The following is a 26,253-nucleotide window of genomic DNA, read 5'->3' as shown; positions in this document are numbered from 1 at the left end:
TCTGCATCTACATTGATACTCTGTAAATCACATTCAAGTGCCTGGCAGAAGGTTCATCGAACCACCTTCGCAATTCTCTATTATTCCAGTTTCATATAGCGCTCGGAAAGAACGAACAGCTATATCGTTCCGTGCGAGCTCTGATTTCCCTTATTGTGTCGTGGTGACCATTTCTCCCTATGTAGGTCGGTGTCAACAAAATATTTTCGCATTCGGAGAAGAAAGTTGGTGATTGGAATTTCTTGAGAAGATTCCGTCGGGAAGAAAAACGCCTTTCTTTTAATGATGTCCAGCCCAAATCCTGTGTCATTTCAGCGACACTCTCGGCCATATTTCGCGATAATACAAAACGTTCTGCCCTTCTTTGAACTTTTTCGATGTACCCCGTCAGTCCTATCTGGTAAGGATCGCACACCGCGGAGCACTATTCTAAAAGAGGACGGACAAGCGTATTGTAGGCGGTCTCCTTAGTAGATCTGTTACATTTTCTAAGTGTCCTGCCAATAAAACGCAGTCTTTGGTTAGCCTTCCCCACAACATTTTCTATGTGTTCCTTCCAATTTAAGTTGTTCTTAATTGTAATACGTAGGTATTTAGTTGAATTTACGACCTTTAGATTAGACTGATTTATCGTGTAACCGAAGTTTAACGAATTCCTTTTAGCACCCATGTGGATTACCTCACACATTTCGTTATTTAGGGTCAACTGCCACTTTTCGCACCATTCCGATATTTCTTCTAAATCGTATTGCAGTTTGTTTGGATCTTTTGATGACTTTATTAGTCGATAAACGACAGCGTCATCTGCAAACAACCAAAGACGGCTGCTCAGATTGTTTCCCAAATCGTTTATATAGATAAGGGACAACAAAGGGCCTATAACACTACCTTGGGGAACGCCAGAAATCACTTCTGTTTTACTCGAAGACTTTCCGTCACTTACTACGAACTGTGACCTCTCTGACAGGAAATCAAAAATCCAGTCACATAACTGAGACGATATTCCACAAGCACGCAGTTTCACTACGAGCCGCTTGTGTGGTACAGTGTCAAAAGCCTTCCGGAAATCCAGAAATACGGAATCGATCCGAAATCCCTCGTCAGTAGCACTCAAAACGTCATGCGAATAAAGAGCTAGTTGCGTTTCACAAGAGTTTCTTGGGAGTTACAGGGCTTTCTTACTATGGTCACGTACTCAGTCTTTACAGTACTTCCTTTGTTTTACTGCGAACCTTGATGCCACTAATTCCTGTATCTGAGTACTTTCTCTCTGTTCTTCTTGTGTGCATGGTAATAGGGCAGTATCATCTGCGTAGGCCAGATAGGTCATGTTTTAATTGTCGATTTGAACATCGTGAAAGTTCTCTTTGTTGGACTCCAATATTACCTTTTCAAGTGCAAGATCGAAAAGGACAGATGATAATCCATATCCTTGTCTTAATCTTATTTCCAGCTGGAAACTTTGTGTCATACAAAAATGAAATATTGAAACATCAATCGCTGTAACGAGCTACTCGGAAGGGAGTGTGCGACAGCTTTTAAAAGAGGATAACTAAACCAGAATTGACGGTGTATGGAAAAAAAGAAGAAAAGGAGAGACGGGTGGTCAATTCTACGAGTAAGGACAAGATGGCGAGCGGGCTGACCATCTGGAGCTCAAGGGAAGGAAAGTGGTAGAGTGTAGAAACCAGTCGTGGAAATTCGAAAAAGGATATCAGTGAAAGATAATGTGAAAAATTACTCCGCCAAACTCAGAGAGAGACCAAGGAAAAGAAGAAGACAAAGGAAAGGGAGAACGAAGTGGAGGTTGAGAACAAAAAAGAAGTCACCTTGTTTGTTTCCAGCCGTCCCTTAATTGTAAAATGCCCCTCATAAGGGCTCGCACAGTAGTATCCAAAATAGTTTTCTCTGATGCAGCGTGTTAGTAAGGCTGTGAGGTCAGGGGATTTATAACAAAACGTTACGCATGTAATTATAGAGTCGCAGCGCCGTGGGAGTGAGTGAGAGGGCGCCCGCCACGTACCCTGCAGCCTTCAGGTCGCTGGCGTCCCGCCACTGTGCTGCCTGCCTTCCCTTCCCTTCCCTGCCCGTCCCTCTCCACCCACACGCTGATCGTGCGCCGCTGTCGTCCCTCTCGCGGCTGAGTGACGCCCACGCCGCCATCGCGATCAATATAGCAGCTCAGCTTGTTATCTGCCGCCATGCATCACAAATCTGGCTCTGGGACCGTTTTCCAGGAAGCGGCGTCGTTGATAACGCGAGTGTAGTCCCGGAAAATAGGGGTGCGTAAAACCGACAAGTCAAAACCGAAACCGGTTTAATCGGTGTTCTTCGGCATTTGTTTGGCCTCGGTTATGAGAGGTGTTTTTTATTATTTACTAATAACTAGGTAAAAAAAAAGAGGTATCAGTTAAGCATAGCAGCACTGCTACAGTTCGGTTTTTAAGCAAACTTTTTTTAAAAAAGGAGTAATACTTATTCGTCAAATTCCCATTGCTTTGAAATATTACGTTATAACAGAAACTGGGAAAAGGTATCAGTGCTATTTTAATAACAACGCAGGCAGAAACGAGGCAAAAGATGTGGTGCAACGTTGCTCTGACAATAACGTATCTGCTACTATGTGGCGTGGCCTGCTAGATGGTGTGCGTATACATGCAATGTGCAAGACTTATCACCATCTGGTTTATATGGTAGTTTCTCACTGTCGTCTTTGGTCATCAGTTGTATTACAGAATGCTCTATCCCTAGTCTGGAAGTATTTACGAAGTGCAGAATCAATAGAGTACAGTGCCCCATATGCTCTGAAAGATTAAAAATGGGAGGAGTACAACGAATTTGTGACATAACTTAATGAGAAAACGTGAAACTTAACATTCATAGCTTCCAATAAAAATAGAAAGCAGCTGATCTGCTGCATGTGCCTGCATAACATGCCTTTATCTACGTGCAGCCCTTGAGAACGGACAAATTAACACTAAAAATATAGTTCTTCAACCTCAGTTTTCACTCTTTGGCACTGACTATTCGTAATGTCCAATTAGTGGTATGATCGGCAATTACAACATGGTTTTTGAGCAGAGTTTCAAAAAATCAATATAAAACTACTGATGATTTTTTTTGTAGTAGTCAACGACTTAACCACTTTTCGAGAAAACCAGCAAACGGTGGACTGTCTTAAGTTTTCTTTTGTTTGCCTATTTGATTTAATATTTTGAGTCTTATGTCTTAAAAGTGAGGGAGTCAAAATTTTTCAATCCTTGTTCGATTTCTACGTTCATTACTGTCAATAATAGGAACAAAAAACCGAAAACTGGTTATTCCAGAAACCGGTTTTAATAGACTAAACTGGTGTTGTGAGAAAGCAATATAACTGAAACCCGGTTGTGTTAGCAATAATCGCCATCCTTACCGGAAAATCCCATAGATATTTCGGAGCATTATATACGGCCACGTAGGCTTTTTTTTTTTTTAAATCGTAAGGGAGCTATTTAATGAAGTAACAAAGAATTCGTAGAACCAGTTGACGATTTTTTTGTATTCAGCGTAGGTGAGAACGTCGACTGGATCTACTTCTACATCTATACTCCACAAGCCACCTTACAAGGTGTGGTGGAGAGTACCTCTCGTACCCCTATGTTTCCAACTTTGCTGTTCCATTCACGAATGGTGCATGGGCAGAATGATTGCGCATAGACTTCGGTAAAGTAAGTAAAGCTGGCATCATTACGAAGATTGCTTGGAGCACCACAGTGCTTTCCTGCTCGTAGTCCTATTGCTGGTGACGTGTCATTGCCTTCCCCCGACCTTTGAGTTGACTTACCCAGCAAGTTATAGGGGGACCTATAGTAAAAAGTTTATTCTGAACCATGGTATAACTCGACATTTTTCACGTTAACATACATTGTCAGAGGTGAAAGAAGTGACAAGTGACAGACAAAACTCCTATGACAACCTTGAAATGAGTAATATTCTTGATTATTAATAAACCGCTTCAGCTATATTTCGTCCGTTATTTTTACTTCACTACCGGTTTCACGGCACTAGAAGACAAATCTTCAGATGAACATGTAATTAAAACATTAGAACTAAAAAGCTCGGAAATTTGTACCCACGACGGACAACGAAAGTTGGGAACAAATTTCCGAGCTTTTTCGCTCTCAAGTATGTTCACCTTAAGCTGTAGCTTTTACTCCCGTGATCTAAAAATAAAGGACTAAACATAGCCTAAGCGATTTATTAATAGCCAAGATGAAAATCATAAGATTATACGGGGCTGTAAGACATGTTAACTCTAATAGCTCTCATTAACCTTCTTCTTGACACGCAGCGCTTATCTTGTGGCGACTGCAACTGGAATTTGTTGAGCATCTCGGAAACGCTTTCGCACCAACTAAAAGATCCCATGACGAAACGCGATACTCTTCGTTAGCTCTCTCTCTCTCTCTCTCTCTCTCTCTCTCTCTCTCTCTCTCTCTCTCTACTTCCCTCCCCTTCCCCCTCCCCCTCTCCCTCTGTTCCTCCTGCTTCGTTAAACTGTCTCGCTGATGAACAGTACTCCAGATTCGGTCCAACAAGTGTTGTTTTCTGTAAGCCACTTCTTTCGCGGATTAATTACATTTCCTTACGAGTCTTCTAGTGAATCGCAGACTGGCATCTGCTTTTCCTGCAATTTGTTTTATGTGGTCATTCCAATTTAGGTAGCTCCGGATGGTTACTCCAAGGTATTGTAAGGTAGTTGCTGTTTTCAGTGATATGTTACATTTATTTACTTCCAGGATCAACTGCCAGAGCCTCCACCACTCCTCAGTCCTCCGCAGGTCTTTCTGGTAATCGTGCTCTCTTATGGCGTTGCTGCTTTCTTATAGACATCATCTGCGAACAGAGTTAAAGACGATCCGACGCTTTCAACTACATCATTTATACACACTGTAAACAGTAACGGTCCTATCACACTCCCTTAGGCTACTCCCGAAATTAGCTTCGCATCCGTCACGTTAAGACAACCAACGAAGTGAACACTGTTATAATGCTTTCGGTAAACTAAGCTGCCTGCGTGTCTGATACGGAAAGTTTACTGTCGCCATGTCTTACTACCATCTTTTACTTATCGCGGTGATGATGATGAAGAACTGTTATATCCAAAAACTACTCACAACTTGGTAGCTGCAAGGCGAGAGGTGGAGCGATGCGTGCTGGGAATTACTAGGAGAGGCAGAAAAGCAAATAAATAAACCGAGGAGCAGACTGGAGTAGAAGACATAATTATGACCGTTATGGAAACTAGCGTGGCTCGGTAGCTCAGTGAGCAAGTATCTGACGACAAATCCGAAGGTCCCAGGTTCAATTCCTGGGATATTTCTGTCACTTACCGATTCACTGACCTCTTGCAATGATTTGGATATGTGGATAATGGCAAGTTAAACCGCGGTTTGAAATATACGCTAAACTGGAGCAACCCCTCCCCTCTCCCCACTCAGTTACTGGCTGGGTAAGGCAGTTCAAAAATCGGAGGAAGACAACGACATACCACTCCCACAGGACCAAGACTAGTACTTCATTGTGATGCTCTAATCAGACATCATATTGAAGACAACTTAACCTTTTTACAAAAATAAAATGGAGGTGGGCGGGACACGCAGCCAGGCAAATGAATGACCGCTGTCCCTGGAAAGCTCTTTGTTGGATTCGAAGAGATGAGAAGAAACCGGGACGACAACTTAATGAAAAATGGGCACATAGCATCAGAAAACATGTAGGAGCGACTTGCATGCGTGTAGTAGAAGACTGTACTGCATGGAAAAGTCTAAAGGACCCACTTAACCAACTGCAGAAGGCTGATGATAAATATTATGTCCCCATAGTTGCTTGTTTCTACTCATTCCTACCCTAGAACACTGTAGTCTACCATTTCCTCAAAACAGTTCCTTTTACACTCGTTATACAATTCGGGAAAAATACAAAAAGAATAACCACTGTGTCATCTCTGTAGTCCACATCTTAATATGGACACATTTATAATTTCAGTGAAGGATTTTTTATTACATTACTGTGAAATTCACTGATGAGAGATTGGCAACAGCATGAAACAGTTTACACTCCCTAATTTTGAGCTTAAATCTGTTCTCCTGATTCTCTCACGGTTTTACTGTTTTCAAAATATTCATCCATTTATGTATTTAAAAAGAAAACGTTATCGTCAACCCGAAGGTTGTTTTCAACACCACAGCTTCATTAGGCATGGTCCTATTTAGATGTGACATAACGATGCCTTCCTCCAACCTTCGATAATGTGGATTCCGAACTCCGATGCTGCTCGCCATTTTTCGTATTAAAAAACATAGTCATCAGTAAAAGAAGTGAAAAGTGACATATAAAAGTCCTAGGATTGGCAAGGGATCGAACCCGAAACGTTCTGACATGTAACTTGCAGGATATCACTGAGCCTAAAATCCTGGCGGTGGAAGAAAGAGTGGGTATCACCGCCGAATCACATTAACTAGGACAGTCGAGTCTCAATAGTATTTGCCGTAGTTGCTTTCAGTGGATACTTTCTCCATATTAGCATCTCACCTTTAACGAATTATTTGTTGGACAAGTTTCTGAACGTGTACAGCGTCATGTTGTCAGTTTTAATCGTTGTCATACTACGTGATAATCTGTCAATGACACAGGTAGTAGACGCTTTTATTCTACCAGCCGTACTGCTTACTGGCATATGGTTTAGTCTTCATAAGATTAAACTTGTTTGAAGGCCACGATACGAATGACATCATACACTTTACTTTTGCTGACTCGACATGCAGTTGTATTAGTTATGCAGATAAAATTATTCTGAACAGCTCGGCTCTGCTTGCGCACGTTTGATTCACGATGGTATTTCATTTATCGAACGCTAGCAGCTGACGCAATGTTGTTTGTGTGAGTAACGGTACGGAGGTCGTTGGCGGGCCGAGTAGAAGATACATTATCTGCCACTTTCTTAAACTACACACACACACACACACACACACACACACACACACACACACACACACCATAGTAAACAACTTGGAAAGCTCAGTTTAGACTACGCCATCACACTCATTCTTCTTGTATTAGTATCACCACTATAATTAGCCATCCGCGTCTGCATCGTAGCCCGACAGTGTACAGACTGGTAATATAAGGTTTCAGTATTCAGTCATTGGTTTGTTACGTACTATTTTTCGTGACATCTAATTTTTCCATCGTAAACTTTTCAAACGTTTTAAACTATGGGTTTCGGATTACATGGTATTCCGCAGTTTCGTAATTTCAAAAGCACCACGCGGTGTAATGAATGGCAGCTAGCCTTTAAAAGGTGTAAATGTAAGATAATGTTTATAACAAAGAGGAAGAACCTGATAGTATTAAGTTACAACGCTAATGACGAACATCTTCTGAGCGTCGCATCGTACAAATATTTGTGAGTAATAATAAGAATTGATATGAATAAGGGATGATGGCTTTCAAATCAGTATTGTGGAAGGCGAATGGAGGACACAGATTTTCTGGAAAGGCTTGGGAAAGTGCTTGCTTCTGTAAAAGAAATCCTTACAAGATGCTAATGCGACAAAGTCTAGAGTTTTGTTCAAGCAGTTGGAGTCCTTATCAAGTAGCAGCGATAACAGCGATCTAACGAATTCAGAGACGCTCTGTCAGTATCTTAACAATCCGTTTAGCCCACGCAGAAGTGTAACAAAAATATCGTGGGAATTCTATTGCGGATTCTTGCAAGATAGACGACGCAGTTCTTGAGAAAAGTATAAAAAAAGATTACGGCGCGTACAGAGGCTGTATCATTTTTCCCTCGTTCAGCACGCAAATGGAATAGAACAGAAAATTGATAATATTGGTATTGGGTACCCTCAGCCACGCACTGTGCTGTGACATGCAGAGTGTATACAGGAATTAAAAATCTCTCTATTCAGAATGTTGTATTATTTGAAGGAGATAAAAAGAAACACGTATAAGTGACAAAACTGTCGCAGGTATACCGTTTGCCGACTAGGGGTCCATAGAGATTTGAAGCTGCAGGTCTTCAGAGGCGGTATTCAACCTACAGTGTGGCGAATATTGCTTTAGAGATGACGCAGGAAATGTCGTCTGATTATACTAATGCACAAATGGTGTCTGCTTGCTGTTAATTGTCTAGCACGCTTAAAACAGCCAGGTGTTTCACGAATACTAGCTGCAGTTTGAGCCATACGGGCAACTAGCTCTTCTGGAGGGTCTGTCGGTGTCTCATACACCAAACGCTTCATCTACCCCCACAAAAAGACGTTAATAGAAGATAAGTATCGTCTCTAAAACAATATTCATCACGCGGTCGTTTGAACAGTGTATCCGAACATCACTTGCGTCAAAATCTTCATTGATCTTAATCGGAGAAACGGGGCACTTGTGACAGTTTTGTCAGACAATAATGTGTTTCTTTCTATCTCATCTAAACAACCTAAAATTTTGAATATGTAGTTCTTTTTACATTTTATGTGCAGACTTAGATGTAAAGGCTATCGAGATGTAAAGGCCATCGACAAAGAATTGTTTCCACAGGAGAACTTGAGGAGTTGATATTGGTCCGTGTGCTCATTAGATACACACTTCGAAGAAGGCATTGTCGCATAGTAATTGGACCATTGTCGTAAACCATGTGTGCGAGCAATTAAGTCAAATGGTTTGAATCCACATTCGGTATTGTAAAGGTAACATTTTCTGCGTAAGTTTAAGTTGTTGCTATAAGATGTAGGGTTTTACACGTCAATAAAAAACTAAATATTCGTTTCATCCAGTAGTTTTGGGTACTCTGCTATATGTATGAGAGTGACCCGAAATGTTTGGGACACACACAGGGCGGCTAAATCCCGGACTTTACTAACGGATCGTATATTCGTTTACAGTAAACAAAGCGCCATTTTACGTGCTGAGTGTAGTTGCGTACAATCTGGTACTTCTCATTTTATAATGAAACACGGAGAAACGTTTTGCAACCTACTGATTTGTACAAATTTATTATGATGGGTATAAACTTGATTAGAAATGAGTTGTTCAAGACGCACAAAAGGGCAAAAGATAGAATGCACAGAATTATAGACCGCAGACGTCATTGTTCGCATTCTAGATTGTGTATGCGAGACGAACATCGTCATGAAACCACGAAATAATGTAACCGAATCTCCTGGCCAGATTAATTTCGCGTCATTTTACTTCACTTACGCGGTAAGTTGGATACTACACTTCGCGACTCCTCTACGTCACTATTGTTACCGACGGTTTTTTTTTTTGGGGGGGGGGGCGCACAACTACCGACGATGTGTGTAGCTTGACAAATAATGTCCTCCTCACTAGGCATAGTATTTTCGAGGGGGAGAGGGCATAGGGTGCGGGACCCCATTATCCTGAGTGTGTTTGCCCTTTGTACGTAGCCGTGTTAACAAGTTTTTACTGGGGCGAATTTCATCTGACATGACAGTAATTACTGCTTTGTTCTTTCAGTACGTGATAATACCAGGAGAGGCAGCGGGCGTGTGCAATAACAAGCCAGTCACGGATGTGACGACACGTCGCGTATTCACTTAGAAGTCACTGCCGCGGTTCAGTGGCGACTGGTGCCATCCGGTTTGGTCGCGGGACTAACTTGTGTGGAATGTGGTCTCCGAAGCGCTAGCGCTGTCTTTCGTCGCCAGCCACATTCCTCGTGACTAAAGGTGGCATTCACAAATAAACAAACATACGAACCTGCACAGCTTACTTTCTGCGTCCTCTTCGTTGCGGTTTCGATGCAAGCGTGTCAGCGCTTACTCGTTAGATGTGTAAATCCCTCACGCATCGGGCTAGACATGTGGTTCCCAATCTTCAAAATGGTTCAAATGGCTCCGAGCACTATGGGACTTAACATCTGAGGTCATCAGTCCCCTAGAACTTAGAACTACTTAAACCTAACTAACCTAAGGACACCACACACACCCATGCCCGAGGCAGGATTCGAACCTGCGACCGTAGCGGTCGCGCGGTTCCAGACTGAAGCGCCTTTAACCGCTTGGCCACACCGGCCGGCAATGAAGGAAGATAATTGACAGTTTTTGTAGGTGTTTTATTAAATCATGAAATAATGGGTCGCTGAGACAATTGTTCCTGCTTATTTCTAATAATCCCTTTTCCCATGAAACAATCAGTCCATCGAAAGTGTTACCTACAACTCTTTATCAGAGAAGAAGGCTAAATATTAACATTGAAGGTGGTCACTTGCTACAAAACACGCTTCTTGTGCACTACTAATCTTCTTAGAGAAACGAAAAGACCAAGAGGCGTTAAGTGGAGAATGTGGGAGCATTTACTTCACCGCGTCTGCGATAATTTAAAAAATAACACGGCATCATTACATTTTGTGCAGAGTGCAGCAACCGGTGGGGAGGGGGGGGGGGAGGGATCCGCGTAGTTTCTTGTTGTGTGGATGGGCACATTTGCAGGTAGGAGCTAATTTACTGCGCACTGTACGCGTGACACAGCTATCTCGGCCATCACTTGTCAGCTTTATTCCTTTCCAGTCTATCTTATTACTCATCGGAAAGGACAATGCGAAAAGGTTTCTTTAAATTTTTTTCGTTTTGTTTTTTTCATTGGCTTTCGGGAAGTGCTCATTCAGCTAGCTCAACAGTTGAATGTCACTTATGACGATACGAATATAAGGACAGCACAACACCCAGTCCCCGAGCGGAGAAAATCTCGGACCCGCCGGCAATCGAACCAGGCCCCTCGCCTGACTGCGCAGCTACCTTAGCGGACCTGCGGAAAGTTGTGGAAAGCATTGAAAACTGCTCTCTCTCCTCATTTATTCGGGATGGGGAACTGCTCTTACAGGAGATGATGTCATTGTAGAAAACGATTGCAGCACAAAAGTGTAACCTCTTCCTTTGCGCTGCGTCTGCGTAACGTGATCTCCGAAGCGGGGTACGAACAGAAGCTCATCGTGGCGCTCGCGAGCGGCAGGTGCTGTCGTCACGCCGCGCGCGCCGGTGTGACGGATGCCCGGTCTGGCCCGGCCTGCAGGTATTTTTAAGCGGCCCGCCGCCGGGGGCGGCTAATTCTGAGGCGCGCCGCAGCCGCAGCTTCCCCGTCCCGTCCCGGGGCAAGGAAGCTGCCCGTGGGTCTGCTGCGCCCGCGCGTGGCCCTCTAAATAAGTGGCGGCGGCGGGTGTAGTGGGCGGACCCCGCGCACAGCTCGAGGCTGTGGGGTGCCGAGAGCTCTTCCTGCTTCCACTGTTCTGAACACACTGCGACTGCAATCCGGTACGAGTTCACGCTGCCGTAGTCGCCGCCGATCTAATATCAACGCAGAGCGTATTTCCCAAGTATTTAGTGACACCTTAGCTGCATAGACGCAACAAAAATGGTTCAAATGGCTCTGAGCACTATGGGACTTAACATCTGGGGTCATCAGTCGCCTAGAACTTACAACTACTTAAACCTAACTAACCTAAGGACATCACACACATCCATGCCGGAGGCACGATTCGAACCTGCGACCGTAGCAGTCGCGCGGTTCCACACTGAAGCGCCTGGAACCGCTCGGCCACATCAGCCGACGTGGACGCAACAGTGAGTCACAAAAGGCCCTACGTAGCTTAGGTCTCACGCTGACGATACTGGGTGTGAAGTGTTCTGACGATCACATTCTCACACACAGACTGACTTAAACAGTTACAAAAAAAAATTACTGCCTCATAAAACCATGTATTCTAAAGGGAAACCTGTGTATTACACTTGTTATAATTATTAAAATTACTACTTGTCACCTGTATAAAACTTGTGTATACAAGAGATGTAGCTGTCTGTAATGTCATAATAGCTTACAAAGTTTAAATTTTTCGTATCCTGTTGAAATCAAATATGCAATGAGTGTATATTTTAATGGAAAGTAAATCTGTAGCGTTATTGTACTTCGTAGTGTTTTATTACAAAAAAAAGCAATGTATTGATGAGTAGACAAGGGCATAATGTAAAAATCGATCCAACATCGAATGCAATAATCTCAAAGTTTATGAGAAGTACAAATAGTATTTGCAATCCTTCACTCTAAGATTACTCGTTGTTGTTGGTGGTGGTGGTCTTCAGCCCGAAGACTGGTCTGGTACAACTCTACACGCTACTCTCTGCTCTGCAAGCCTCTTCGTCTCTGAATAACTACTGCAACCTACATCCAAATGAAGCTACTTACTGTATTCATCTCTTTGTCTCCCACTACACTTTTTAGCCTCCACACTTGTATTCATCTCTTTGTCTCCCACTACACTTTTTAGCCTCCACACTTCCGTCCGTTTCCAGCTTGACGATTCCTTTATGTCCCAAAATGTGGCCCGTGAACGAATCCCTTGTTTTAGTCAAGTTGTGCCACACATTTATTTTTCCCCTGTTGAATTCAGTACCATCTCATTTATTATTATATCTACCCGTCTTATCTTCAGCATTATTCTGTAGCATCAAATTTGAAACGCTTATATCCTCTTCTTGTCTGAACTTCTCATCGTCCACGTTTCACTTCCGTACAAGGCTCCTTTCCAAAAATACTTTTCGTGTTATGGCCACTCTCCATTTTATATCTTCTCTACTCCGACCATCATCAGTTATTTTGTTCACGAATAGGGGAACTGATCTAATACTTCTAGTGTCTCATTCTCTAGTCAGAGTCTTTCAGAATCACTTCATATTATTCGACCACATTCCATTACCCTTCTTCTGCATTTGTTAATGATCATCTTATAATCTTTATTCAAGACACTGTCCATTCCGTTCAACTGCTCTTCCAAGTCCTTTGCCGTCTCACTTGTAAGAAGAAAGTACAAGATGGAGGTACTTGAGACCAAACTTGAGGATTCCTACTTGTTTTATGTTGTAAAACCAAGCCAAGTGTGCGCTTTTCCCCGATGAGTTGTGATAACATTCGAAACCTGTAAAGAGTAATAAAGAAGAAGACGAAAACCGGGAGGTGTCTAATACATTAATAAGAAAATCGTGAATACCAGTTCGTCATTGGTGGAACAAGTACTCTTTAGGCACGTAGCAGAAACATTCTGACAAGCAGTTCTGATGGAACGTTTCAAAGAGTGAAGTGCGACAAAACAACAGTTGAGGTAAACTAAAATTATGAAGTTTCCGGTACCTTGACGACAAATACTGGTGAAGAATTCAAGCAGTTGTAACATCAGTATCCTATTCTCATGTAAGTACAGGGTGACAATTTTTGAACTATATGAAATAAAATCGTCGTAACTTCTGAACGGTTTGAGTTAGGACGTTCAAACTGCACGGTTGCCCGCTGGGCATATTGGGAATTCGTAAGCGCATGCGCACGCCACTTATTGTTGTCGGCCATTTGCTCGTGAAAATATCTCGGTACAGCGTGCCTGACCGTACAGCACTTGTGAAGCCCTTCTATGCGAGCAATAACAGCCCAACTGCGGCTCGAAGGAAGTTTGCGACCGAGTTCAGGCTGAAGACAACGGGTCCATGCGTGCTAACAATTAAGAATTTGGTTCGCAAGTTTGAGAGAACGGGTAGTGTTCGTGATGACAAGTGCTGGCAATGTCGGTGATCCAAAAAGGGTGAAAACGCCCAAAAACATTGGGAAGACACGCGCTGTGTTTCGAAGCAGCCCCAGGAAATCGATCAGACGAGCTACACGACAGGTGGGAATCAAACAGCAGTCATTGCCACAAATTGTTGTTCAAGACCTGCATCTCTTCCCATACAAAATTCAAACCAATCAGCCATTAAGCCCCGGGGTCATGGAACAGCGCATGTGGTTCGCCAACACTGTTGTGTACAGATGTCGAACAGGCCTTTGATATGAATATGGTTTGGTTTAGCGACGAAGTCCACTTTCATGTGGATGGGTTCGTCAGTAAGCAAAATTGACGCATTTGGTCTGAAATCCGCATTCACGACCGAGAAGTCTCTTCACGCCCAACGGGTGACTGTGTGGTGTGCTATGTCCAGACACGGAATAATCGGTGAGATATTCCTTGATGGCACGCTGACTACCGAACGGCACGTGAAGGTTATGGAAGATGATTTCATCACCAATATCCAACGTGACCCTGATTTCGACAACTTGTGGTTCATGCAAGACGGAGCTGGACTCCATCGGAGCAGGAGAGTGTTTGATGTCCTGGTGGAGCACTTTGGGTACCTCATCTGGCATGGGCCTCGATTGGCCGCCATATTCTCCGAGCAGAACAAATGCGACTCCTTTTTGTGGGGCTGTATTAAAGACAAGGTGTACAGCAATAATCTCAAAACCATTGCTGACCCGAAGACAGCAATTCAGGAGGTCATCGACATCGTCGATGTTGCGACACTTCAGCTGGTCATGCAGAATTTCGCTATTCGTCCGCGCCACATCATCGCCAATGACGGCACGCATATGGAACATGTCACAACCTAAATCCGAATACCTGTAGTGATGTTTACATGTCGAATAGTGTGTGCACGCCGTAATTTGCAACTAATTTAAGTTTTTTTTTTCCATATAGTTCAAAGATCGTCACCTTGTACGTGTAGTGGGAATGTCCGTGTTGTCATCTGAGCAGTCTCCATGTTTTGTAAGTGGGAACGCTGCTTTTTCCTTTTCGTCGGGTTAGTAACGCCTTTACATCAAAGCTTTAGGCTGGCCGGGCCCAGAAGAGAGACGTGTTTTGAGAATAGACGTAGGCAAGCTGTGCGTGCAGTGCGTGTAGAGCGGGCCTGAAACGTGAGCCGCGTCGCGGTGCTCTTCTCACGAGAGCGGGCCGGGCGCGTGCTGGACTGCGAAATGTCGCGCCGCCTGGCCGCGGGCCAAGCTATTCCTACCTGCCTGCCCGCCTCCCTCTGTCTGCCCGCCTGCCTGCCCCAGCACCAGCACCAGCACCACCTCACCTGCGCCGCGTCTGCACGGCTGCGCGAGGCGTCCTCCTGCAGGCGGTCCACGGGTGTAAAACTACCATCCCAAAACAAAAACAGGCGGATAAAAAAAGCTTTAAACATCACAGATAAAAAGAAATTTAAAGGCAAGTAGTATGAGATAGATGGGGAAAACCTGTGAGGGTATGTTGCCGAAGATGCGATCTTGGATGAAACTCGCAGTTTTCACATGGAATGAGGATGATGTGAAGTATCAGACAGAGATACAATTAGAAGAGTAAAGCTTTGGTGCCTTTCATTTCGCCGTAGTCGTATTCATTCTCGAATGAAACAGAGGAAATGCTGTTTGTAACATAAAGGCTACAGGATATGCTCGACTTGTTATTTTTATCCGCTTCACCCATCTGTCATGTACTTTAAGCAGCAGATGTATTGAAAGTGCGAACACAAGCATCAACAGCAGGTCTGTGAGGTGATCTTCATTTCATACCCTTCACATGTCCCCACCTCTGCGTTACAACCATGTTTCCGGACACTGGAGATACAGGTAAAACCAGAAAGATGGCCTGTAATGAGGTGGGGTACCAACATGCCGAAAAAAAGTTGGAAATGTCGCGTATCCAAACAGCAGCAACGGCAGCACATCTTCGTCTAACAATGACAGATAACATTCGATGTGCCACTGGCCTTCGACGGATTCGTCCAATAACGGTCGACATCGGAACATGATCTATGATTCTGTATGTTTACCTCTCCGTTCACATAGAAAACAGCGTCATCCGTAAACAATACATCACAGAAGAAACGCTAGTTTTTGATCAACTTTCGGGTTAGTCATTCTTCCGACTGAATCCGACGATCTGAATTGACCTCAGTGAGATGTTTTAACACCTTCATTTTCTAACGGAACCACATGTGTGTGACCAAAATTCCTATTATTGGTGTACGGTTGACCACAGTTCCCTGCAGTATGCGGCGGGTACTGCGCTCTGTACTGTTACTGAACGATGACAGAAGAGCGACTGATGTAGTTTCATCCGTAGCCGTTCTCGATCGTCCAGCTTCCAGTTCGTCTGCGACAGAGCCAGTTTCGCCAAATTTCGCGAGAAATTAAAAAAAAAAAAGTTGTTCAAATGCGTGTTAAATCTTATGGGACTGAACTGCTAAGGTCATAAGTCCCTAAGTTTACACACTACTTAACCTAAATTATCCTAAGGACAAACACACACCCATGCCCGAGGGAGGACTCTAACCTCCGCCGGGCGAGAAGTTCCACCACTCCAATGTGGGTAATCGATGATTATCTGATGGCGTTGGTTAAATTTTTCTACAGTAACACAGGCGCTCCTCTCTCCTGATATAAGGAGGATCTCAATGAGTTTGGCATGTTTTATCGCCACCAGCTGCCAAGTCACATGTAAGAAGGAAAGATCAGTCATAACAAGAGAATGGGTAAAGTTGTGCTTAAATGAAATTTATCATCGTTTTTCGAGTGTAATTCTCTGCCTGCCCGATACGTCACATAACCCCTCCTTCCATTTGAAAATTATCAGTTGCGCCCAAGATCGCATCTTCCAAAGTCGTTGCCATGTTGGCGACATAGCCTCACGCCAATCAGGGGCTCAGCATTCGTTTGTTGCCTGGGGACTGGTAAGCGCTGTCAGTTCTCTTGTCGGCATGCTTCAGCAGTCACTGTATACCGTGGCGGTGGAACGTTGTGTGCCACAGGGAACGCGGAACTTCGCTTGACTGCCCCTATCGCGAATATGTTAAAAACCTCTATTAAAAAGAACCCTCATTGTCAAGATGTGCTGCGTGCTGATGAGATGCATGGCTTTTGAGGTGGAACAGTCATTAGAGGGCCAGCTGCGAGGAATCTGTCGCACCTCAGTTTTACAAGGCTTACTCACGCAAGCGGGTTTCTGTCAGGGTGGACACTTATTTCCCTAGCTGTTAGTGGGACCGAAATGGAACACTTGAAATTAAATTCTTCAACTCCCAGTGGAGTGGATGTACCGATGGTACGCACCAACACCTAATTTAACAAGAGAGCTCGTGTAGCCAGTTATCTTGTCTCAGGAATTAACCCAAAGACGTTTGTTGCAAGTAACCGTCCGCAGGCTCCTTGTCAGAATGTATTTTTAATAGTTAAAAGGAATGGGAGCAGCTTTGAAATATTTCACCTATCTATATTTTAAAAGGTTTAAAGGGCATTGCTGTCACTTTAAAATCTGTTAAATGGTTGCGCAATCGGACACTGTTGATATAAACTTCTAGTTCCCAACAAGCAAAGAATCTCTAAAAAGCTCATTGTCTCTGGGAATATACAATCGAAACTGAGCTACACAACATCTTGACCTACAGCAAAGGTGTTGAGTTACGCAGAAATCTGGTAAATATTCGCAAAGGGGAATTATAAGTTGAGTGGGCCCAAGAAGGCATTATTGATGTGCAAAATATAATGAAAAGGATGGCTGGCGATCTGGTCAAATGAGAGTCGTTATTTTCTACAGCGCGAAACTTCTAGATCATGTTAAGGCAAGGTTTCCTTCGCATAAATGTGTAGCCTTGTGTCCCCAACCCAATGAGCCGTTTTAAACGCCAGCGTTTTGGCCACACTACTCTCGGTTATAAGTCAGAAGCCACTTGTGACAGATGTGGTGAGCCTGCTCACAAAGCAGTCGGTTATTCATCTCCTCCGAAGTGTATCAATTGATCTGGGGATCACCATGTCTACAGCAGGGGGTGCTGCGTATACAGTATCTAGAAGAACGGAAGATACAAGAGCTTAACCTTCTACGTCCTTTGTTGTCATATATGATACCGCAGGTTTTTATTTTTTATTTCGTTGTGCGTTGACGCTGGCGAGTTGGGCTGCTGGTATGGTATGTTGTAGGTCACACTTGCCTTGTGTCACTTGTTTCACACCCTCAACGATCGCAGCATGTGGCAACACGGCTCAGTAGTAGCGGATTTTGTACTGCAAAGACATGTGGAACAACAAAGGTAAATGAAAGTGCTTTACCAATTGTTATTACTTTGGACGTTTTTATAGCTTGTTCTTAAAATGTCTTCGAACTAACACGACGCAAAATACAATGCTTGAAAATGTTATTTCTATGACTAACGAACAGTTTTCTGCACGGCGTCACCCATAATTCCCCAGAACTCTATTAATACAATTGCGTTTGTTAGTCATATCAGTTTATAAATGTACACTGAACTACTTGCCCCTAAATATCTGCCTTAGACATTAAAATTTTAAAAGCATGTTATTTTGTTATGTTGACAAAGTGCATAATTGAGGCTATATTCATAAGATAATTGCATGCAAGCTTGTCTGAAAATGAAATTCTGGAGCTGTTAGACGTGACAGATCCAAATATCTCGGATGCAGAATGGTCTGAAGATGAAGACGATGCTGATTTAACAGTCCAGGCTGCAACTCCCCAAGCAGATGGAGATTAAATGGACAGTAAGAATAATACCTCATTTATTGGACTTTGCCACAGCTGCTACATGGCTAGAATACAGACAGGGTGCTATCCAAAATAAATGGTCAAGAAAAGATGCAATGCAGTATTACGCATTAAAATTGATATTGCTCAAAATATGATCTGCTACAAGAGGCCTGCTGAACAAAACGAGCAGTTCGCAAGATGATTATGGACAGTAAGAGTCCAATGTCCGACTGTACGTCAGGCGATGACACCAGTTCAGGCTATGTCATCAAACGCTTTACACTTGTCAGAGATGAGAAATTCTCACCAAAAGTGCAGATTCCAATGTAGGTTTACAGGAAGTAAGGGTCTACTCTTCATTCATTGTTCAGAATGCAAGGTATTTTTATGCATCACAAGTGAATGCAACTGTTTCTTGAAGTTTCACAGTACGTAATCAAAAATCTACATTAGTTGAAGCTTAAATTGGCAACGTAAGAACATAATGTGTTTTATCTATTTCATGTATATTATGTAGTAGTTGAGTCCCAGATGTCAAAAATGATACCATCTGTAAAATTTTGCCAGCCGCTGTGGTCTAGCGGTTCTAGGCACTTCAGTCCGGAACCGCGCGACTGCTATGGTTGCAGGTTCGAATTCTGCCTCGGGCATGGATGTGTGTGATGTCCTTAAGTTAGTTAGGTTTAAGTAGTTCTAAGTTCTAGGGGACTGATGACCTCAGATGTTAAGTCACATAGTGCGCAGAGCCATTTATAAAATTTTATTAAAAATTAATAAAAAAACAAAAGTGTTTTGTGCTAATTTGTGCATGTAGAAGCCCTCAAACGACTTTCATTAAAATAGAAGGTGATATGTGCCTTCAGGACGCAGGAGGTTAAAACAGTGAAGTTCATCCCATATGATGAGACCAGATATTTGTATAAAGCCATGCTAACCCTCCCTCCCCCCCCTTCCCCCCGCCCGACACACGTTCGCTAGCTCTTTAGCGTCTGTTGTTAAACAGCCAGTTCATAAAACTAGTGCTGCTACACAAACGGAGGTTGATAGTGTCAGCACTGGTACCTGCTAGTGTCAATGCACTTGTGCTGTTGCAGTTATTTCGCAGCCGATATCCCCCCCCCCCCTAATATAAAAAAAGGCCGTGGTTGCCGACGTAGTGGAGCTCCCTGCCCCTCAGATGGTTCAGCTTGGTCCACGGCCCAGCACAGCTACTACCACTGCCACAGTTGCAGCTCCAAAGCATCTTCAGGGGAAAAAGCCAACGGCAAAGCGCCAACTGCTGACAGAAACAGGATGTAAGCAGTGTGACGCTGTCGACGTTACTCTCTCTGACGTCTCTCATGATACGGCTTCAGAGCCGCTAAACCTTGATGTCAGCCTGGGTCATCCATCTCGCCCCAAGACTGAGCCTCAACCCATTGCTGGCTCCACTCCCCAGCGGAGAGTCAGGGTGAAAGTGCTACCCACGTGATAAATGGTTCCCATACTACAGTGAAACACTAATGGATTTAGGAAACATGTGAAGGAACTGAAATTCATTGCACAGGAACGCCCCCTGTGCTTGGGTTTGCAGGAAATTCATAAGCGTCTGGTGCTCCTGTACTACCGGGCTGCCATCCATCCGTCGCAGGAATGACCTGACTGGGACCATGGAAGGGATTGCTGAGTTTGTCGGTAATGCACACCACATCTCTGCTCTCCCCCTATCCCCCTAGCTACTGAATGCAAGCAATTGCAATTGAAATTCATGTTTGTCAGAGAACCACTGTTTGCTCGCTGTATTTACCTCCGAATGATCCGATAAGACTCTGAGGCTCTCACAAATCTTAGAGGACAATTGCCCCGACCGTATCGTGTACTGGGAGACATCAATAAGTGTTGTGGGGCTCGACCTCTACTTGTCTGGGGGTTGGGTTTTGGATAGCCTCATAACGTCTCACGAGCTTTGCATTCTCAACAAGTCACTCCAATTCATTACTGTGCTTCTGTTGGGTCATCCTCAGCCATCGACATCTTTTCCAGCTCTCCAGCCCTCATGGACTCTCTTCTATCGGAAGTCACTGATGACTTTCATTCCAGTGATCAATTCCCGGTGCAGATTCATCTACTGGATAGAGCTCTCCCAGAAAGGTCACAGCCACGATGGATGATCGACAGATGTTCAGCCAGTTGGCTGTGTTTGAACGCCGTTGCTGCATCGAGCAGCAGGTGGACCACATCACAAGAGTGATCCACCATGCCGCTGACTTCTCCATTCCGAAGTCTTCATGTCATCTCCAGAGGCAGGACTGAGTTGTGCCGTTTAGTAATACATGTCAGCCGTGCGGCTGTGTGACGGTTTAAGTGCCTCGCAGTGGCGGGAAACTTCGTAGCGTTTCGACTGGCGTGGGCCAAGACTCTACGCATCATCAAAGAGAGCAAGAAAAGGGTATGGCAAGCGTCCCTGTACTCTTATCAGTCGTCCACGTGTTCTACTACGCTATGGAAAGCTGTCAAGAGAACTTCCAGTGAAGGCAGTTGGTTACCTATAGCGACTTTGTTGAAACGGGGGTGTCTTCAAACAACGCCTGGAAACATTGCACAGACAATGGCAGAGCATTTTGCACCGATTGCCACCACTGCCAGCCAGGATCCAGTGTTCCGTCGTTACTGTGCCACCATGGAGAGGACTGAGTGGACTTCTGATCCACCAGTTCGGAGTCCTGCAATTGCCCATTCTCAATGTGGGAGCTGGATTCGGAAGTTTCTGATACTCGTGATAAGGCGCCCTCTCACGAGCAAAATCGGTACAGCGTGCTACAGTACTTGCAAACGGTGTCAAAGGAAATCCTCTTGCGACGTTTTAATTAAATATGGCTGACAGGTCAGTTTCTTGACTCGCGGCGAGAGGTAATTCTGATAATTCTTCTCAAACCATTAAAAGACCGAACGTGTCCCAGTAGTTACTGGAACGTATACCCTTAACGAGCTTTTTAGAAAAGATCCTAGAGTGCATGGTCAGACGTCGTCTGGTCTGGATATTAGAGACCGGGCAGCTCCTTAGCCGTTCTCAGAATGGATTCAGGAGATGACGATCAGCTGTCGATAACGTGACCCTGCTAGAGGCAGAAATCCAGAAGACTTTCCTACATGAAACACGTTATGCAGGGGTGTTTTTTTGACATCAGTAAGTGTACAACACTACTTGTGGCGTAATGTACTCAGTCAGCTACACCAATGGGGCTTTCGTGGCCGCATCTTCATTCGGTCCTTCCTCTCAAGACGTGTTTTTAGCTTACAGAGTCTGTGACCTGCTGTCAGACCTTTATGTAGGAGGATGGTGTTCCCCATGGCAGCGTTTTAAATGTCACCCACTTTGCCATAGCTATTAACAGTATAACGTCCACGCGTAGGAGCTCTGTCCATTGCTCCTCATCTGTGGATGATTTTGCGTCCTCCTCCTCTTTTTTCAGTACTATAGCAACATTTCGTCAGTTGCAAGAAGAGGTTGGAGGAGTGGGCTGCAAAGAATGGTTTTACATCTTCTGCAGAGAAGAGTGTTCATTTTAATCGTTCTTGTCGTATTTTTAACTTACCTGAATTGCGTATGTGGGGTACCATTCTCTCCTTTTAACACTCTGTGAGGTTTCTGGGCCTCATATTTTACTCTAAACTGCCTTGGTTACCACACCTAAAGGACCTGAAGGCAAGGGCCTTGAAGGCACTGAACGTCTTGAAGTGTCTCAGGCACAGATCTTGGAAAATGGACGGAGTGCATCTGCTCCAGTTTTATAAGGTCTTCGTGCGATCATGGCTGGATTATATAGATGCATGGTGTACTGATCAGCAAGGCATTCTTACCTGAAGATCATTGACGCTGTACACCATGAGGGAATCTGGCTGGTCACAGGCACTTACAGCACCAGCTGTATACCCAGTCTCGGTATACTGTCTAGCAGAAACTCCTATGGTGCGTCGGGTGTGTAATTTCCTTGCTACTGCCAATTCCTCACCATACCGTACCATTGCTCATTCACCTATGGAAAGCCTCTTTACCAATCGTCTGCCGGCAACGGTGCCGTTTGGTATCTGTGCGCGAAGCGTTTGCTGGAGTCCCTTGGTGTGGAATACAAAATGCTTCAAATGGCTGTAAGCACCACAGGACTTAACATCTGAGGTCATCAGTCCCCTAGACTTAGAACTACTTAAACCTAACTAACATAAGGACATCACACACGTTTATGCCCGAGGCAGGATTCGAAACTGCGACCGTAGCAGCAGCGCGGTTCGGACTGAAACGCCTAGAACCGCTCGGCCACAGCGGCCGGCGGTGTGGGGTACATTCAGGCTCAAAGTGGTGTTGTAACAGACTGCCACCCTGGTTACTGCAGAGGCCGAGAATTGTTTTAGATTTCTGTATGTCCGTCTTTTCAGAGATGGATGCGGGACATGGCTGTTCAGTATAGGACGTCAAATCAAACACTTCTCAGCTGTTCCTTAGCCGATCGCTGTATCAAGCAGAAGTCGACAAATACCAGTATCAGAATGCTGGCCCCTATTATGACCGCCATCGAGGTAGGAATCTTCCTACACGTCAGTCAGGGGGCCTGAAGCTGGCGTAGTAAACTGGTAGCCAGATAAACTAACTGTTCGGAAATTAGACGGCTGAAAGATGTTTGATTTGACCTTCCGCCTTAGACTTAGTGCACCTCAGGAGATCCGAGCTCGTGAACTGTCTCTCGTGACCTCGTCGTCGACGGGACGTTGAATCTTAATGTTGCGTCTTTCCTTCCACCTTGGTCGTTCAGGAAATTTCAGAACGTTTTTCAGAGGCGCTTAGTGCAGAGTCACTCAATAATCGTAAACATGTCGACGCGGAACTGATAACGCCACGTTGAACCATACAAGAGGGGGCGACTCCGATTTGACGAAATTAAAACTAATAGCTCAGTCGGTAGAGCACTTTCGCAGGTTCAAGTCCATGTCCGACACAGAGTTTAATCTGTCTAAAGTTTTTAAAATTAAAGAAGTACAAAAGAGAAACGGAATTCGTTAGTTCAACGAATACGCTATAATCATAAGAACTAAGTTCAGAGGAGCCGATAGAGGAATCTACTTACATCATAGCTAAGAGCTTGGGGGAAGGGACAACAGTGCATAGTAAACTGTGAGCAGAGACTGATGGTTCAGTTATTGTAGTTACGACACCGGAGGATGGTCAAAAAGCTGATGACTCGATTGAGAAGGGGAAAAAGTAGGAAATTAAAATCATTTAATATATAAACGATAGCTCTTGTGAAAGACGTAAACGAGAAAAGTACCATGTTATCACCTCCACATGTCAGGCTCTGAGCACTATGGGACTTAACATCTACGGTCATCAGTCCCCTAGAACTTAGAACTACTTAAACCTAACTAACCTAAGGACAGCACACAACACCCAGCCATCACGAGGCGGAGAAAATCTCTGACCCCGCCGGGAATCGAACCCGGGAACCCGGGCGTGGGAAGCGAGAGCGCTACCGCACGACCACGAGATCCACATGCCAGGGTCAATGACTATCGTGCACAGGATAGGCAAGGTGTGATGATTAAAAGATACCCAGACCAGTAAGACGTGAGACGTGGGAAGACCCGCGCAGCCATTGGGCTTTCTGCGGATAAACATGTCGAGGGTGCCCTTGTGTTCGGTGGGTACCATCGCCAGAGGTGTTGGGATTTTTAATAGTGAGTGACGGACCATACCTAAGCAGTTCACTCGGCACTTCAGTGTTCGTCAGTGGCGTGCTGTGGTATTTCTGCTGTCTAGCTCGTGCTATCGCAGCATGACATTGGTTAATGATTAATCACCTAAGGGAATTACCACTTAATGTGGGATTAGGGATACTACGTTGGCTAGACAATCCAGTTGTGCACGTACCAGTTAATGCCTTGATCCTCAAAACTGGATGAACCAGACATTGCCTGCTTCGAAATCATTGGCAGTGGTATCTACCAATAGGCTTCACTTGTACTTCCTTCTTTACTGTTGATACCGTGGCGCAGAAAACCTCACCATATGTGATCCCACAATCGTCAGTCCTCGTTTCACTTAAGACCACACTATGTCTGGGGAACCAACCCATTTGTCATGCTGTCAACCCCCGCAAGTTATACACCCTTCCCCGAGCACAAGCACTTTCAGCGACAGTACTTAGACCTCCTTATCATAGAGATTGCGGCGGCTTTTGACCTCTCCAAACAAGACTTTCCAGGAGTTCCTTTGCTAACCAAAGGACACAAATATTAGTGTAGCTTACCTTACCAACAGTGGTAAAAGATATGCGGACCTAATGAGGAGCGCTGTATCTTGGTGTAATCCCGTGATGGAACACAAATACGTCGGGAGCACATGAAGCGATGGCTGGTTCGTACCAGTGAAGTGCTGCTGAGGCCAGCGGTGGTGTCCTCCGGAATGCAGAGGATCGCCCCATACATCTTCCTTTATTCTTCCAAGTCTCGAATTCAGGGATTACTTGTTAGATCTTGTACACACATATGTATTTTGTATTCCCGTTATACCTCTGGGAGTCTGGAGATTTAATGGAACAATACATTATCCAGTCTCTCCAGTTTCGTGTCAGTGAGTGTGTGAACATTCGCAAACCGCGAGGGCGGTTGTCTGACCTCTACGCTCACCTGACTTCAGCTGTAGTGAGCTTTGGAACGGTTGTGGACGCTTTATAACGCAATGAAATGAATCTCTTAGAGCCGGTACGGCCGCTGATCGATCAACGTTGAGCATGGATTTCCAGCTCGGCCAGTATGTTGCAGAGTCCCCAGTTCGAAGAGTCATCGTCATAACGAAAGTGTCTCCAGTTTAATTACTCATTGGTGTACATCGGTATCAGTTTGATGCAGCATTTGGTAACAAAAGCTAACAATTCCAATGCTAATACTCATTTATTTGCAGACATCTGTACGAATAAGTAAAATACATTCTGTGGGACGAATTTGGAAGCTCATGTACTCCCTCAACATGTGTTTGTATTCTAATGAGAATAAACAATTTGAATTTCACATTCGACTCCACCGTTCAGTGTGTGAAAGAGAATTATTTCTTGCCGAGACGTATTTCATTACACGGGAAAAAAGTTGAGGTACAAAATTGTGATCGAGCTGGAACAGGTGGTGGTAAGAGCTCGCTGTGAGGTATTATTTTAGCTTTCATTTCGAGAGCATCGGAAAACATAAATAAAGTGGTTGGAATCCCGCTTCTTTCGGAACAGTTCTTGTGCTACGTCGACTCGCAGTGTCACTAGCTGATGCTGTCTTCATTCTGCCTCTCAGTCGAAATTTAAATTAATCTACGATAATGATAATAACAAATTTAAATTATTTTGTGAGAGCAGCGTTGTTTCGTAAGGTGCAGATAACTGACTACGCTACATTGGAGGATCGCTGCTGTTTTCTGCGATGAAGTTTTAGTTGTGTATTCAAAATGGTTGAAATGGCTCTGAGCACTATGGGACTTAACATCTGAGGCCATTAGTCCCCTAGAACTTAGAACTACTTAAACCTAATTAACCTAAGGACATCACACACATCGATGCCCGAGGCAGGATTCGAACCTGCGACCGTAGCCGTCGCGCGGTTCCAGACTGAAGCGCCTAGAAGCGCTAGGCCACATCGGCCGGCAGTTGTGTTTTCCTACTACTTCGCGTGAACTGTGACTCATAGGTTAACGCAGTGGATGAGACAAGGTAGGGCTGCGAAGTACAAGCGACACATTTCTCTCAAGAAGAAAGAATAATAGTCCAACATGAGCATCTCTAAGCATATGAACCATTTAAAAATTTATTTCAAACATGAATATTCGGTAGGGACTACGGTAACACCTAATCGCCAAATTCTGT

At 44.3% G+C, this 26,253-nt stretch overlaps 1 protein-coding gene across 2 annotated transcripts in view; it reads left to right on the top strand.

Moving 5' to 3' along the window:
• The window catches only part of LOC126088618 (xaa-Pro dipeptidase), an 884,445-nt gene that overhangs the window by 501,479 nt on the left and 356,713 nt on the right, over positions 1-26,253 (top strand). The window lies entirely within an intron of this gene.

This window comes from Schistocerca cancellata, chromosome 6, assembly GCF_023864275.1.
Source record: "Schistocerca cancellata isolate TAMUIC-IGC-003103 chromosome 6, iqSchCanc2.1, whole genome shotgun sequence".
NCBI classification, from domain to species: domain Eukaryota; kingdom Metazoa; phylum Arthropoda; class Insecta; order Orthoptera; family Acrididae; genus Schistocerca; species Schistocerca cancellata.
This window is presented reverse-complemented; position numbering and strand designations above follow the sequence as displayed.